Source organism: Lygodium microphyllum, unplaced genomic scaffold (genome assembly GCF_053477565.2).
Source record: "Lygodium microphyllum isolate KBCC unplaced genomic scaffold, Lygodium_microphyllum_v1.1.10 scaffold_343, whole genome shotgun sequence".
Lineage (NCBI taxonomy): Eukaryota > Viridiplantae > Streptophyta > Polypodiopsida > Schizaeales > Lygodiaceae > Lygodium > Lygodium microphyllum.
In genome coordinates this window covers 1-13,682 of record NW_028229816.1, presented here as the reverse complement: position 1 = coordinate 13,682, position 13,682 = coordinate 1, and positions in this window count along the sequence as shown.

The following is a 13,682-nucleotide window of genomic DNA, read 5'->3' as shown; positions in this document are numbered from 1 at the left end:
AGAGAAGGAACAGGTACGGGGTGAGGGGGCAGCCCTGTCGGACCGATCTCTCTAGCTGAAACTCCTCCCCTCGCCTCCCTCCTATGAGAACCTGTTGGTGACCGATCTGTAAAGTGCGGAGACCCCGGAAATCCAAGCCTGGAGGAAACCCAACATCACCATGGTGCCCTCTAGGAAATCCCAGTCCACCCTGTCATAGGCTTTCTCAAAGTCCAAGAGCAGTACGGCCAGTCTCTGCCCACTGTGCTAGGCCCACTCTGTCACCTCAAAGAAGGTGAATACATTGTCCAGGATGCTCCTATCGTGGACAAAGCCTGTCTGTGTGTCATGGATGATGTTTGGAAGCAAGGGGCGTAGTCGCCTACCAATCATCTTTGCCAGTGCCTTATAGGCCACTGACAATAAGGTGATCGGTCTCCACTGGGAAAGCTCCAACCGGTCTTTCCCTTTGGGGAGAAGATTGATAAGGCTTGCTGAAAGACTCCTTGGCATCTGTCCTGAAGTGAAAATCTCCTGAAAGGCCATCAATAGGGGGTCCTTCACCATTTCCCAGATGGTAGTGAAGAAAGCCTTAGAGAGGCCATCCTCTCTCGGGCATTTCTACTCGTCCTGTGTATGGGACGGGATGTTATCCCAGACTTGCTGTCTACATCGCTGTCCTCTAGCTGAGGCTGTCTCCTGCTGGAAGAGGCGACTATAGTAGTCGGTGGCAATCTCCATCACCTTGTCTGGGCTAGAATGGGTCCTCCCATACTGATCTCGGAGGCTGCGTATCTGCTCTCCTGAGGTGCGAGACTGGTGCACCTGGAAAAACTCCCTGCACATCGTGTCCCCCTTCCGCGCCCAGAAAGCTGCTGAGGTGCGGAAAGAGAACTCAGGGCGCCTGTCCTCTAGGCCAGCAATGGCTGCTCGCGCACGCACCTCCCGTGCGTGGAGAATGGGATCCCCTGGTGCCTCTTGTAATAATCTCTGCGTGGCTGCAAGGTTCCGTCGGAGTGCTTTCTCCTCCTTCCAGCTTTGTTGCCTGGCCTGTATGGCTGCCTCTTGGCAGATTCTGCTCGACTCAGCTAGGACCTCTGCAACCTCCTTTGCGATCTGGCCCCTCCTGCCCTACTCTCTGGTCCAAACCTGCTCTATCTGTCTCGTCACCTCCTCCCTCCTATAGATCGAGTCAGGGATCCGACAAGATCGTGTATCTAGGGCAGATGCTGGGGGATCTAGTGTCAGGAGAACTGGGCAATGATCGGACAACGTGGTGCCCGCCAACTGCCCAATCTGGCCTCCCCGAGAACCTCCCCACTCTCCCACGTAAAACCTGTCCAACCGCTCCAGCAGGACTCCACCTAGCCGCCTGTATCCCCAAGAGAAGTCCAGGACCTCTCCCTCCTGTGGAAGGCAGGGTCTATCCAAGCATCGCGTGCTCCTACTGCCAGTAGAAAGACCTCCCATGCCTCTTGCTCCTCCCTAGCCATGCCATGGTAGTTTCTCCCTCTGCCCTGCTGGTCCTCCAAAGCCTCCAGGTTGTTGAAGTCTCCTCCAACAATCCAGGAGTCCACCTCTGGGAGTCCTTCCGCAATCTCCACCCAGAACCTGCTGCATGCCCTAACCTCCGTGGGGGCATAGATATTAAGGACTCCAAGGCACGAGTCCCCAATATCCAATCTGATCCATAGCACCCTCCCTGCCACTATCGTCCCGTGGTCTCGTACACAAGCGGTAAGACTCAGACCAATAGAGGTGCATACGCCTCCACTCCTACCGTGGGCACCTATGGCGTGCTCCCAGTAAGTGTGCGAGCTGCCTGGGAGTACCTTCCCTACCCGCTGGACCTGGGTGGGGGTGAGCTTGTGCTCTTGTAGAAGTAAGATGTCGATCCGTCCTGCAAGGGCGGGCTGCAACTCTTGCCGAACAATCAATTTCCTGGAACCACGTGCCCCACTGCAGTGGAGGCTATTCACATTCCAGGATGCAAGGTGTAAGCTCATGGGGAAACCTGTGATTGACCGAACAGGCATTTGTTTGGTGTGGAGGCTGCTGATGAAGAGGAGGAGCTATGAGGCATACAGGTACGCTTTGCCGCCGGTCTGGACGGCGAACTCCAATCCCCCACGGTGGCCCTTGGTAGGACCATAGGGGTGATAGAAGTTCCAGGTGGTACTATCAATGCATCTATCAGCCATGCTGAGAGTCAAGACTCTGTGCACTGGTAGAAACGGGCCGCTTGTGCCAGGAGCCACTCGATCACATCCCTCGGAAAGGGGGGGGATGAGCTGGTGGCTGTATGGGAGGGGAGGACTGTTGATGCGAAGAGGATGTAGGCGTGTGTGGCTCATTACCTCCTATGGGAGGAGGGGAGGTGGGTTTGGGAGGGATCGCCTGAACCTGGTGCGGATCAGGGGGGGTGCTTGGTACGGGGGGTGGTGGGGGGGAGGATGATCGAGGGATGGTGGGATGGACGGAAGTACATGGCGGGTGTGGGGGGGGAGACTGGTGGCCCTGGAAATGGGGGGCTGTGGGCCAGGGTCAGTGGGGGGGGGCATGGGATGTGGAGGGAGGTGGTTGTGGGGGCTGTGGGGACTTAGGAGAGGTAGTCTGAGGCACGGGCGGTGGATGTGGGGGGCTGCGGTCCTGCCGGGTGGGGTGGGCGGGGGGGGGGGGGGGGGGGGGGGGGGGGGAAGTTGTTGTGGAGTGCTCTGCCAAGGGGGCGTCGCACGCCCACCTGCTCCCTGCTGCCGAGGCTGGGTCTGAGACGCTGCCCCCCTTCCCCCCCCCCCCCCGTGGTGTCTTCCTCTCTATCGTCTCTGGACCGATGTGAAGCCATTAGCGTCCACTTGCGGGCCTATCGGCGGAGCCACCTTGGCTCCGAAACGCGTGCAACGTGCTGCCTGATGCCCAAAGTCGTGGCAGCGCAGGCACTGCCCTGGCTGCCCCGTCACAATGACGTGTTGCCAAAAGGAGTGCCCGCCCACTTCAATCTCTAGGAATTGTGGGATATTCTTGACCTCTTTCACTGCCACCCGTACCTTTGGGACTCCTGCAGCTGTCACTGCATCCGCGAAGGATGCGGGAAGGATAGTGCCGAAGAGCCGTCCAAAGTCTTCCCCAAGTGGCAATACTCAATCGCTAGGCCGGGGAAAAGAAGGGTGACCGGGTGCCGAAGAAACATGTTGTGGAGTGCAAATGCCTCCACAGTAAAGCCACTGTACCAAGGGACCATGTATATGACCCCCTTCGTGGACGCATATGGTGAACTGCCAAGCAACTCGCGAGCTGCGTCTGTCGAGCTGAGCCTGACCATGAAAATCCCTTGCCCCATTAGGACCGCCTCCACGATCTGCGCTGTGCGGATGCGCATCGTGGAGTGAAGCCAGTCCCGAATCTGGGCCCTGGGGAATGTCCTACTACCTGACCATAAATCATTGTTTCCTTTAGCTCCAGCTCCTTAGCTCGGACGGCTAAGAGCTGCTCCTCAGAGAGGACGATGTGCAAGGTGTTTGACTGGGGGGCACTCGCTGAGTGCGCCGGCGTCTGACCAGAGGTTTCCATTGCACGACCCTTCTGAGGAAACTACCAATCACGTCGCGATGCTACATGAGGGGGAAAGTTGCTACAGGGGAGGGAGCAACTTGGAGGGTGGGGGTTACAATGGCAGGGGAGGACCAGCAGGGCGGGCAGGGGGCAGCAGGACGGGCGGGTGTATGGCGGGGGCAGCAGGGCGGGCGGGGGGGCTAGCAAGGGGGATTCATTCCTATAAATAGGACTGAACTTCCATAATCCCAAGGGGCCCCTAGTGCATTCACATGAAGTCACTTATGACCCAAGGTTGTGACCATTGCTATGGGCACCCATCATGGATGTTCAAGGATGTAATAAGTGGGTGGGTGAATGCATTTGTATTAGCAGGCTAGGCATTTTTGGCTATACAATCACATTGGGAAGAGGGTTTAGATAGGCAGGTTTAGATCAAGGCCTCTCCAGCAGCAAGACCCTATTGGTATTGCTAGGCATCACCTATCCATTCTTCAGGAATTTGTGGACCTTGAAAGATTGTTGCAATCCCGATAAGACACCCTTATTTCTTTGGTTGTTGATACAGGAGAGCCTAGCAGTGGTGACTTATTACATGCTTGGACATCTTGGGGGTGTTTGCAACATAAGCCATTGACCACTAACCATTTGGTCATGGGTTGTGAACACATCCTAAGAGTTAGGATGATTGAAGGGTCTTGTTTTTTGAATGTGCCCCTGGCTAGTGCAGTTAAGGACAGGTCATATTGTTCAACATCTCTTGTGAGATTGACTCTTGGATTCCATAGTCTAGATGGAGGTAGCTCCATCCACACCAGGATGGTGTGGCCTGACAATTTGGGATTTTGGCTTTATGGCTGGGAGGTGAGTCTGATGTCCAGCTCTTTATGTTTCAATGTATGCTTGTATAGCTTGTGCAATGTCATGTGTGGAAGTTGGAGATCTATAGGGGTGTTTCATTGGTATTGGAGCAACAACCTACTCTCTACCATGTGAACTGGCAACACGCACAAACCACCGAAACTCATTTGACATTGATGGTTCATGCTTGATGGGTCTACTCCACTCCCAAATACCCAAAATGCACAATCCTTGGAGAAATCCCCTGTTTTGCAGCTTCAACATACGAGAGCCTAGCAATCCACTGCCTAGACACGACCAGTCTTCAGTGTAATGCACTCCTTAACATGCTGCTGGGCCACCAACCTTTGTATATGTGCATGGAAAATGCTGCAGTGCAGACAACCAGCATGAGTTTGCAGTCTCTGGATGCTCACCTCCACGAGTCTAGCTTGGGAATCCTAGGAGGAGCATAAACTGAAGAATGAGTCTTTGGTAGGACAATTATCTTAAAAAGTTCTAGAAAAGGGGACCAAGAAACATGCCGCTTTTGGTACTGCAGTTACCAACTTTGATTGCCATCTTGCCTTGGACAAAGCTTCTATCATTTATGACACCTGATTCTGAACAGAGCCTGTTTGAGTGCCATAGATAATGTTCTGGACTAAGGGTCAGAATCTGCTGCTGCTGATAATCTTGGTTAGGGCCTTGTGCATAAACATGAGAAAAGTGATGGGCATCCATTGACTCAACTCCTGCCTATCTTCCCCTTGAAGAGAACGTAGATCAGACCTGCTGAGAGGCTAATGGGCATCTTGCTCCCAGGCGGTAAGTTTGGCTTGCTCAGGTGAGAAAAGATGGTTGCTGTCACTGCTGCCATGACAAAATCATGGAGATTGGCTAGCTTAGCTTGTATAGTCCAGAAGCTCAGAGGATTCAGCACATGGCGTAATGAACTTCTAGAGGATACTCCTGGACACGACGTATCACTTAGAGCCAGTTTGCTAGCTCCTTCTAGGTTCTGGCCCTCACAAGCAGTATGACGTAGTAGTAGTTGGGTCACAGACATAACTTGGCAGTCGAGCCTCCTACAGGCACAAGAGGGCTTCTTAGAGATCAGAGACGTGTAGATGGTACTTGCTAGTGTTTGTCACCTGGCAGCTTGTGTGGCAGCATTGTCACCTTGCCGAGGGCTATAGAAGAGCATACACACTGACTTCAAAATTGGCAGAGACATGGGGAGAGATTCTCACTTTGATGGGGCACCTGCTATCTGAAGGTCTTCTTGGAGTTTAGAGAGGCACCCCTGAAGTGGTGGAATTGTACTGTCCCACTGGATATTTTTATCTAGTTTCCACTGAGAAATTTGTATTGAAGCATCCATGGCCGTTTTTGTGATCAGTTTTTGAGATAACATGATAAATATATATTTTTTGCAAATACAAGGGAATTTTTTTCAAGTGATTCTACACACTCCAACTGAAGGAAAGGATGACTTTTTGATGCCTTTCTGAGGATTGGAAGTACAGCCACATCCACTCAAGCTGATCCCATATTAGATAGTGCCGTGGGCTTCCTTTCTATTGAACTATTGTATTCAGTGTTACAAAAACAGATGCTTGTCTATAGGGCCAGTCATTCTGACCAGGATGTCCCCCATTCAGGGATATCCTTGCCTGTATATCTAGATTTCCAACAGTAAACATTGTTGGTTCCTGCTCTTCTCAAATGTCGATTACTTGCAAAGTAGCACCAGTCCTTGTAATGCACCATAACCATTGTATTCAGTGTCATGAAAACATATGCTTGTCTATATTCTGACCAGGATGTTCCCCATTCAGGAATATCATCGCCTGTATATCTAGATTCCCAACAGTAAACATTGTTGGTTCCTGCTCTTCTCAAATGTCAATTAGTTGCAAAGTAGCACCAGTCCTTTTAATGCAACATACCGCACCTGCTGGCAGTCACATAATCTGCTAATGATAATGGATGGTACTGTCAAGTCCTCCTGGGCTTTGCAGGCAACTGATAATCATGCTTTCTCTATTTTATTTGACAATCTCATAAGGGTATACCCCCCTTGGATCAAAATTGGAGACCAAAATCTCATAAGGGTATAACCCCCTCGGATCAAAATTGGAGTCCAAATTTAGAAACTTGAAAGAAGCTCTTTGTTGTGCTTTTGGCCAACACTTGGTAGCTTCCCCTCCAATGGATCAAATTTATAAAAATCGAAGATGTGCATCCTCTGCCCCAAGATCTGCAGGGAAAGGGGGGAGCTGAAGATCTGCCCTATCTAAAACCATGATGAGGTCTTCTTGTATGGCTGCAAGCTCATCTAGATGACTAAGGCTCCCTCAGCCATGACTGAAAGGTGACCTGCCTCATGCTCTGACAGCTTGATGATTGATCAATCAAAATTGTGTGTGTGTGTGTATAGGCTTTGGTGCTGTCAGAGTGCCTTCAATGATCCTCCCCATGTGGACTGAGACTCGGACTGGTCTGAGGCCTTGTGAGTTTCCCTTGTGAAAAAATCTGTAAGTTGCCTCTGGATAGGGCCTTGGTGTCCTGGAGCTGTACTCTTGAGGAGCGTCTCATGAAATCATTGTATCTCAAGGAGGAAGAGGCCAAGGCATCATCAATAAAATCCATGACTCTAGATAGTGGTCCAAACCCATCTCTAAAGAGACAATGTAAGCAGCCTCAAATCTCATAGTATGCTGGGCATGGCAAATGTAGTGCTCCTCTATCTCTGGCTCTACCTGACATATCTATATATGCGCTTCTCTGGTGATATGGATCTATAGCTACTAGTCTCAATCTCTAACTAATGTGAAGAGGTGTGGAGCTTGACCAATCTCTAACTGATGTGAAAGGTGGGTGTTCATGTATCTCAGGCCAACAATAAATCCATCAATTGTAGCATGGAGAAGATGCTCTTTGTAGAAAGCCATCTTTGTCCCCAACTCTTGTACTAGTGCCAACCATATCCTCATGCTGTTGAGTTGGGTGAGGTTCATCCTGATGACCCTGCCAATCTTTGAGCTGTTCAAAGTGAGAGATGGTGCATCGAGGGAGTACTGGAAGGGGGATAGACCGTCCATGCTAAAGCCATAAAGCTCAAAGAAAGTTGACATTTGTGTACACTAACGTGAGGTATTGCCCTCTGTGGCAAGCTCTTGGGAGTACTGAAGAGCCTGTTGTGCATACCTATATCTGGATAGATCCTTTAAGCTGTGTATGTATGCGATTGATCAGGTGAGGGCCTCTAGTACAATTGGTGTGGCCGCTAACTCACCTTTGATGATCTCATGTGGAACGGAGGCCTTATGTCCGATCATCCTGGATTTTTGAGGATTCTGATGTTGTTCACTCTGCTTGTAGAGACATTTGCGACTTGGTTTGAAATCAGGTTAAGCCTGAATGGGTAGATTTTTCTGCAGGCATATATTAGTGAGGCTGACGTGGAGAATGTGCTGTCCCATTTACCATCCAGAAAAAGCCCTGGCTGGGATGGGCTCCCTAATGAGCTGTTTCCAGCCTGTGTTGAATATCTCAAGGACCCATTGACACATTGCACGACTTTATCAGCATGTGTGGAGTTTTGATTTGATGCCTTTGGATTGGAAAGTTGCAGTTCCTCAGTTGTTGCCTAAGGTTCCTTCCCCGCGTGCCTTAAAACAATGGAGACCCATTTTTGTTTTGTGTTCCTCGTACAAAATCTTTTCTAAGATCATTGCCAACAGATTGCAGAAAGTATTTCCAAAGTTGATTCATCCACATCAATTAATAGTAGAAGGTGTGGTAATAGGAGGAATAGTAGGAGACACAAAACCATTCTATAGCCTAGACTTCCACATTTGTCACTTCACCAAAGTGGTAACAACGTCCTTTGCGTCTTGCCAATCAGTCTTCAAACCCATAGGCTACAACTTGTGCTCCAAAAGCTCTCCTAGTTGCGCTTGTAACAGTGGATCCACAACTTGTAGAAATAACTCCACCTTCTTAGGCGATAAGGCTGCTTGACCTGTAACATCCATCTCATTAAATCAGGAATCAAACTCCTGTAGAAGCTCCGTTGCCACTAAGCCCTTACTTGGCTTGTGAATCCACTCACCAAAGTTGCGCCTCATACCCATCCCAATATCCTCAAGGAAGTACTCTTCCTTTAGGGCTTTTCTTGAAGGTGGACCAAATAAGACTCACAGCATAAACATTTTATGAGTTTGAGATGCCCACATTTCACAGCTTGAGGTGCCCACATTTTATGAGTTTTGAGTGTCAATTGTTGCGTTATGCATAGTTATTCGATCAATTTCATAACACGTCCTTGACAGAGGGGGTTCTAGTGTTGGGTGTAAAGGCCCTTTATGCTCTCCCATGTATATATTAATTCACACACATGAACTCACCCTAGCGGGTGTAAGTGTACCGTACCCTAAGTATAAATACATTCTTCTTTGTGTGTACTACACTGGTACACACATACACACCTATCCGTCGACTCTCTCACTCTATCTCACTGTTCAACACTGTTGAGTTCTGGATCATTGAGCACCTCGATTAATGCGCATGCTCTCTGTTCTCTCTCTATCTGCTTCCGGTTCAACTCTACAAACTGGTATCAGAGCCAATGGCTCACGCAAGCAGGCAATCGTGACCGGTAGCCACTATTGACAGTGCAGTCATTACCATTGGGACCAACAGGCGTAACAGTTTGTCAGGCTGTTAAGGAGTAGGCTAACAGATGTCAGGCGACAGGGTCAGGTGCAGGCGAAGGAAGCAGGCAGCTGACGAGCGCCAGGCAATAGGGGCCACATGGCACAACAGGTAGCTGACGGGCGTGGTAGGCAACAGGGGCCATGGCACAACGCGTAGCTGACGGGCGTGGTAGTCAATGGGAGTCATGCGGCCGGATCAGGCGCTGTCAGACCTGATGGGTCAATGGACCCGTCGTTCCATGGGTCTTCTTTTTTTCTTTGCAAAAACCATTATTTTCCTTAAAATCCTTTTTTGAAACTCCTTCCTCTAAACGAAGGTCACACGATGTTGGAGGCACAAAACTCAAATTTGTGTAAATTTGCTCCTGGAAATTTGGGGCTTTTCCTAGATTTGGTGCCAAACACATGTGTCAGTGACTCTTGATCCATAAATTGCAGACATTGAGTGCATGGGTCTCAAAAATTTTGGGGATTTATAGATGCAAATGAAATTTTTGCTTGTTTGAGCCAATTTCTTCGAAAATGTGCACTCTTGGATCCTAAAGTTTGGGGCTTTTGCAGAAATCGTGAAATTTCTGCAACATTAGCCCGTACTTGATGCTCGGGAAGATGTATTGATGCAATTGGAGCAAATTCACTACAGAAATTTTGGGGCTTTTCACATTGGTGATGTATTTTTAGTCGATTCGAGACTGGACAATGAAATTTGCAGCAGATTCACTTCTGAGTGGGAGTCTTTTGAGTTTTGGATGCTTCAAATGTTAAAAAAGGGCAGCTTCTCTTGGTACATGTATTGCTGAATACTCACTATCTAGTGAAACAATGGTAAATACAGCATTTGGGTCATTGCATTTGGGAATTTTGGTGATGTATTACTAAAGTGGGAGCTGTCTTTAATGCAAATATATCAATTTTGATTCACGTATATGCTGTAATCAATACTTGAGACTAAAATTGCAGCTAAACATCTGCTTCTTGGACACCTTGGAAGTACAAGAGTGTGTACTTGTTGTTACAATTCAGCAACATTGCTATTGGCTGAAAGCATTCAGCCCTTTATTGCAGTTGTGTATTGCTGAAGATGGCTGGCAATGCATCTTCATTTGACACAAAGAATCTCTTTGAGATTCATAAATTCGATGGCAATGGTTTTGATCTTTGGAAAGATTGTATGCAGGGTATACTCTTTCTAAAGGATTGTGATGATGCTTTAGTAGAATATAAGTTGTTGGGGGTAAAGGCGCCTCTGCCTAGCTGCCTGTGTATCACTACACTGACAGTACCCGCCATTGCACATTGCAGGTGATGGGTGCTCGTCACTGTCACTTTATTCTTTATTCTTTTAGTGACAATTTGAATAAAGGAAGGCCCGGTCACACATTGTGATTGTTGGAGTTTCCATTTGGTCTCTCTCTTTCTTGCTCTCCCACCATAGCTCTTCCAAGTAAGCTTCGATCCTTCTCACATTTCAATTGGTATCAGAGCTGGTCTTTCGCAAGCGCTTCCCGGCATTGACATGAGGTATGGGAGTTCTTCTCTCACTCAATTTTCAGCTCACAGGTTCACAGTAGGGTTTGAGCTTGTGGCAGCCATTGGAGAGCTTGGTTGCTTACTTAGCTTGATTTGTGGCCTTCCTTGGCCCCTTGGGGATCCCTCCACCACTTGCAACCTTTGTAGCAGCCCCCCAACCCCATATCTACAGTTGACACAATCATGCCATGTTGACAGACGTTTTTTCTAGCATGACAGAGATCTACAGCAGCTCCTTACCCACTTGGCACTTGTTTATGGTCTATTGAGAACCCTCGGCAGTTGGTATTGAGCTTGGGCACTTCCACATGACTTGAGGCTTTGATCTTGAGCTCCTCTTTGCTGTATAAACAGCAACAGGCCTGATTTCAACCTGTCCCAGACATTTGCAGCAGCCCCCAGCTCATTTACTTTATCTGGCACTTGGTTATGGCTTGTTGAAGCCTCCCGGCACTTGGCTTTGGGTTTGGGCACTGATTAAAGTATGCCTATGGTTTGTCTATGGTTTTGAGCTTGGATTAAGCCACTGTTTGCTCAGTTTTGGATGTTTATTTGCTGCTGGAATATTCAGGGCTGAAGCTCTTTTGCTTATGTTTGGATATGCCTATTGCATTTGGGCTATGTCTTGGATGTATACATTGATGTAGTGACTCTCGGGGATTGGCACAGAGTTTGGATTTGCTCTCCGATCATTGGTTGAGCTTGATCTTGCTTCGCATAGCATTTGGATCTCCATCTTTGATGTACTTATGGCATGTACTTTGCTTATGTCTGACCGGTCTTGATATGCTTGGCTTATGCCATTCCTATACATGCTAGTTACATTGTTTGGAGTTGGATGCTATTGAGCCTTGCTTTGGCTTGACATTTGATTGCCTGAAGCTTACTTTGGCTATTTCTCGGCTTGCTAGAGTTACAGTTTGGATGTACTTGATGTCTATGGATGCTGTGTACGGATGCTACATGGCCTATATACTCATGAGGTCTTATTGATGCTTGATCTTGGATCTTCTAGTATTGGTGCTATCATATGCCCTTGTTGAGCTTCTTTGCTTGATATTTACAGCTTTTGTGTCAGTGGAAGCGTCTTGATACGCTTGACAGACATTGAGTAGGCGGTTTATGCTACTTGAGTATTCGGATACTTGAGACTAGGATCTTCACTTGGATGTTGCATGGTTGATATGCCGTGGTCCTAATAGATGTACTTGGGCTGATTTGGGCTTTGCACCCCTTGAGCATACACCTCTTTGTGTTAGGTCTTGCTAGTGTTGTGTACACTTTGCCCTATTATAGAGGGGGTGTGCCGGCTTATTGACGGATTCATTTGACATGCTTGGGTATTTGCTCGATGTCTGTATGACTATCACATGCTGATTTATGTCTGCTTGATGCTGGTTATGCTTTGACAATCAGTGGTTGACTTGGTGCATTCATTTTGTCTACAGTTTGCTCTCATTCTACCGGGCTGTAATTTATTACAGCAAGCAGTTATGTATGGATTGACGTGGAATTTTCATGCTGAATCATCCTGATTTTATGTACTTTTGATGGTACTTGGTGGGCAGCATCATTAGCTATCAGTTTGTGGCCATTTGCCTTGGTTTTAGTGGTATCTTGGCTGTTTACAGTAGAAAACAATATGCAATTTTGAACTGTCAGTACCATTTTGGATTGCAGTATGGCATTTTCTTCCACTGACAGCGCTATCTTCAACATCACTAAGCTTGATGGTACCAATTATGCCTATTGCAAGAGCCAAGTTTGTCAGTTATCGGTGCAGAAATCTCAAATCAAGCCACTAAGGATGCATGGCGAGCAGCTTGAAACTATGACTGATGACGAATGGGATGAGCTTGATGAGTTATGCAAGTCCATTCTCATCTTGTCTCTCACTGAATAGGTGCATTACAATGTGGTTGAGGAAGCACAGAGTGCTTGGCAACTTTGGGATAAGAATAAGAACCTCTATGATAAGAAAAGTCCGGCAAGTCAGATGTATTGACTGAAGCAACTTATGGACCTGCGCATGAAGGAGAATATAATGATGTCTGCTCATTTGAGCGAGTTCCATGCTATTCTCAAGAACTTGACTTTGCAGGACATTACCTTCAATGATGAGGTTACTCCATTGTTTTTGCTTGGGACTCTGAGTGAGTCATGGGATGTATTCCGCACTACCTTATATGCTCGTGCTACTATTCTGAACTTGCCTAATGTAGAGAGTGCTCTTCTGCAGGAAGAGATTAACCGTAATAACTTGGATACCTCTCGTGTGTCGCATGCTTTGACTGTTAGAGGCATAGATGGTAATGGAAAGAATGACTATGGGAATGGCCGTGGCAGAGACTTGCAGAAGTCTAGGTTTAAGTCGCGTGGTAAGTCGCGCAGCAAGTCTTGTGGAAGAAATGCTAATGTGACATATCATCATTGCGGCAAGAAGGGTTATATACGCCCACAGTGTCATGAGTTGCGTAATGAGAAGCGCAAAGAGAAGGGGAAAGACAAAGTACAGGTAAAGTCCTCTGAACGCAACATTATGCTTGCGAAATCCAGTGTGAAAATCAAGTAGATAAATGTCAAATGTAGACTAATGACTCCGATGGGACAGATACTTGCGACTAGTTCTTGTGATGCTATGTCGTTGATTGAGGTTCACTCTATGTATGCGCAGTGCTGGCTTTTGGATTCTGGTGCTTCATTTCATGTTACACCATGCCGTGAGTGGTTTCATTCCTACCGCACTGTCTCTGGTTCAATTTGCTTGGGTGATGACAGGTCACTTGCTATTGTTGGCATTGGGGATGTACGACTGCAGTTCTCTACTGGCAATACTTTTTTGTTACAAGAAGTACGTCATGTATTTGCGCTTACACGCAGTCTTATGTTTGCAGGGCAGCTTGATGATGCTGGATTTCATGTTTCATTTGAAAATTCTGCCTAGAAGATCACCCGTAGTAGACTTGTGCTTGCTAGAGGTGCCAAGGCTGGCAGCCTCTATCCTCTTGTAGTTGATGGGTTCTCTGTTGACCAAGCAAGACCAACGTGCCCAAGCAGCAC